At 46.7% G+C, this 3815-nt stretch overlaps 1 long non-coding RNA gene and 1 other non-coding gene across 2 annotated transcripts; one reads left to right on the forward strand and one right to left on the reverse strand.

The window, feature by feature from the left end:
• Nucleotides 1-304: 304 nt before the first annotated feature.
• Nucleotides 305-1901, reverse strand: LOC119258698 (uncharacterized). The gene is made up of 3 exons (XR_005128287.2): nucleotides 1748-1901; nucleotides 816-889; nucleotides 305-492 (listed from the first exon to the last, which is right to left on the reverse strand). It is a non-coding gene; the product is annotated as an uncharacterized LOC119258698 (long non-coding RNA).
• On the forward strand, nucleotides 1777-1883 carry LOC119260010 (U6 spliceosomal RNA). The gene has a single exon (XR_005128651.1). It is a non-coding gene; the product is annotated as a U6 spliceosomal RNA (small nuclear RNA).
• Nucleotides 1902-3815: the final 1914 nt, after the last annotated feature.

Here is a 3815-nt window from a genome sequence, read left to right on the forward strand (position 1 = left end):
GCTTTGCTGATGCTGTATGAATACACAGGCCCACAAATCACCCTTGTCTAGAGAGATGACACCATGGGTCAAGCAATGTCCATGGTAACAGAAGCATTTTCTTAATGCTACTCAAAAACACTCTAAATCCAGCCGAAATGGTGTTCCTCCTGGTACCAACATTGCCTGGGGAATTATTAGGACCTGACACCTATTTACATAGGTGCATGACACAGATGAACATGCAAATCCTAATAATTACTCTACTAGGTGATGAGCCAGAGAAGGAACCCTGTGCCTTGGAGCACAGAGCACTCAACCCTCTCTGGGGAATCAAAGAAGGCTTTGAAGAGGCATCAACTTTTAAGTGGGGTCTTGAGGTATGAGTAAGAGTTCTTCAACAAGAAAAGCAGGGGCACTCTAGGCAGAGGAAACAACATATGCATAGTAGTCACAGAGGTGTGAAAATGTGTCCCATGTTCCGGTAGATCGTGTAGCTAGAGCTTAGTCAGTCTGGAGAGAGGTAACAGAGGAGGGACTTGGTAAGGACAGCAGAATCCTGGGGGCCATGCTAAGAACTTTTGACTTGATTGTGAGTCTGCAAGATACCCACCTGCTCCCTAAAGAATTCCTGGGGGACTGGAGGGAGTCCCTAATGAATTCCCAAGGTGAAGATTTATGAGCCAAGGGCCTACATAACAACCCCCACCCCCATTCCCAGTGCCTGCAAGCCTCCCCTGCCTGGAAGCCAAGCCCAGAAACACCTCCTGAACTGGGCAGGGCCCTTGGGAACAAGCTCCCCTGGAAGGCACAAGTAGCAGAGGGCAGCCTCTTACCTCACACTTTCTTCAAATACAGGCTGCACTTTCTGTAGGTTTCCTCATTCCAGTTCCCCACGGGTATGCAGTCACTGGGAGAACAAAAGAGAATTATCTCCAGCGAAGGAAGAAGTTTGGGGGGCGGGGAGTAAGCCCTGCGCAAGCCAACACCTGGGAGCAAACCCCTTGCATTGCTGGCCTCTGAGGGATGGAAGGCTTTGGAACTGGAAAGAACAAGAGGTCATGTACTCCAGGTGCCTCTTTTAAAGATTTCAGGGAACTGCCCCTGACCCCACCAGTACTGAGTGCACTAGCAAGGGCGAGCATTCTCTCTGTCTCTCTCCACACCTGACCCCATGCAGCCAAGTTCCTGTCTGGGTAAAACCGGCGGCCTCTGTGTCCACCAGCACTCCCTCTGCCTGAGTCTCTCCCATACGTCCCGCCAGTCACAGCCCTGGCCTGCTTTCTGACTCAGAGTTTTGTTAGAAATAGATTTTTACACTGCAGAGTACAGAGAGTGGTCTCCGCTGTTTTTGAAAATTGCAATGAGAAGGAAGGAGGCCAAGCTGCTTCTCCAAAGTGCCCAGGTTTGGGGTTTTATCTTAGTTCATCTTTCTCCTGTGGGGGTGGAAACAAATTGCTCTTGTGGGAATAATCCCTTTTGTTTTTAGGAAAATATTTTAATAGGTCTTCGGGTTATGCAAGGATAGACCTTAAACCTATTCTGGAAAAGAGACAATGCAATTCAGAACAATGAGAAGCTCCAGGCCCTGCGTCAGGATTGTAAAAGGTGGTTTTCTCTTGGAATGAATGGCATCTCTTTGAGATTTATGGGGAGTTTGTTAAATGCTACAGCCTGGCCTTAGCTGTACTTTGGGGAGTTGAGGGAGAGGCCGATGTCTGCGGTATAAAGCAGCAGGACTGAGCTGGTAACGGCTGGGCGGGCTCACCTCCCAGGCAGCGTAGATTCCCTGGAGTCGTGCTGGCTTCACACGCACTTACACTAAAATTGGGAGGATGCAGAGAAAAATAACATGGTCCCTGCACACTGATGCCCCACAAATTCTCCAAGTGTTCCATATTTTAAAATTGATTGTAGAACTGAGGAATCTAGGGGGGAGAAGGAAAAGGCAGGCTGATAGCAAGGTGAGGAGGGAGCACAATTGACTAAGGTGTGGATATGGGTGCTTTGGTGGTGGGTGCACTATGGGCACTGGAAGGGGGGGGGGCTCTGTACTCCAAAAATACAAACAGCATTACATCAGTTGAAAATATTAATTAGATTAAAAAAAAAAAAATTCCCTGGAGTTCTCACAGACACTGGAAGACGGGACCAGGAAGCACTGGGCTGGGACAGGGCTAGTCCTCATCCATGGCGGGGCATGGGGGGGTTGTGATTTGCTCCTCTTTCTGGCCAGGCTGCGGAGATCATCCAAGCCCGTCCAAAACCCACTGAGCTCTTTCAAAAAAGACAGGACAGCAGTCAGGTAAAATGGGCCCCACCTGGCCCCTGCCGGGGCCTGCCCAGAGTGACAGCGCCCCCAGGGGGGCAGAGTGCGCCCTCCCTTCCAGCTGTTCTGAGGGTCCTTAGGTATGATGGGACAAGGACAAAACCTAGCAGAACCTCTCAGTTCCAGTTTTTTCTTTGAAGAAAATTTTTTCTTAAGTACTTTACTTTGAACAGGTAAAATACTTTGTTTTGGAAAAAGTTGTCCTAAGAAACTGGATCATACTGGGATTAAGGATGCATGTCCTGGGCCTCCCTGGTGGTGCAGCTGGGTTGCGAGGCTGCCCACAATCTCTGCAACGCGTGTTAGTTCCTCAGCCGCCGGTGAGGGTCCCACCAAAAAAAAAAAAATGCATGTCCTGCCAGACGCGGGGCACTGTGTTTGAGACAGTAACCTAGGGAAGGAATAAATGGACGTTTAGGATTTATAGTACTTCTGCCTTTTACGAGTTAAAAATTACATTAACAGTATTTATATACTATATTATAAACATTAACATATTGCTATATATTTATATTGTTTTTACAACATAAATATGAAATAATTTAAAACCACAATTTGTAGCCAAAAAATCTATGTTCACATAAATGAAATATACTGCTTTATAGACTATAAATAATATGTAAGTATGTAAAAAATATATAAAGATCACCAGTTAATTAATGTTAACATTTTGGGTTACTTCATTCAGACCTTCCTGTATGCCTATAAACCAAAAAATAAGCAGGGGCCTCCCCGGTGGCGCAGCGGTTGAGCGCTGGCTTGCGAAGCTGCCCGCGGCCTCTGCGGCGCTGGTTTGATCCCTGGCTGCTCCCCGGCCACTGGAGGAGGGTCCCACATGGCGCGCAGACCTCTCCTGCCGCCCGCTGCTCCCCTCAGCAGTGTACTTCGGTCCTTCTGCCTGCTCTGCTCCCCGCTCTGGCTCTGGTGAATTCTCTCACCCTCCCGCGCTTCTGACTGTACCCAGTGCATGTATAAACAAACAAACAAAGAAAGAAAGAAAACATGCCTCTATAAAAATAAAAATAAGCAAACACTTATTTTACGATCACAACTGAAAGAGAACATGCTTCTTTTACAATAGCTCTAGCAATGGTCCCAGGGCCAACTCTCACTGGCCCAATTCATGTGGGTTCATGTGCCTATCCCTGAATCTTGAACCCTCAAAAAGCCAATTTAACCTGTAAGACAGTTTAAGTGAATGAAATTCTGCTTTTTTTGAGTTGTTATACTCAACAAATAAATGAGACCGTGCATGTAGAAGTTCTTTGCAAACTTAATTAGTAAAATCTTTAATTACAAAAATTATTATTAGTACCACCCTTTCTCCATCATCCTTCTTCTTCTCTTCATCTGCTTTTCTGCTTTCTACTCTGTCTACAAAGTCCCCATCATGTCTGGATGAACTACGCTGAGGTGGACTAATAAGATCAAGTGCTACTGATAGTAGTGTTCCCTTGGGTAATGTGGTGTGTGGTGACATGGGAACATGCCATAGAAGAGAGAAACC

Source organism: Talpa occidentalis, unplaced genomic scaffold (assembly GCF_014898055.3).
Source record: "Talpa occidentalis isolate TD23 unplaced genomic scaffold, MPIMG_talOcc4v2.1 talOcc4.5, whole genome shotgun sequence".
Classification (NCBI taxonomy): Eukaryota; Metazoa; Chordata; class Mammalia; order Eulipotyphla; family Talpidae; genus Talpa; species Talpa occidentalis.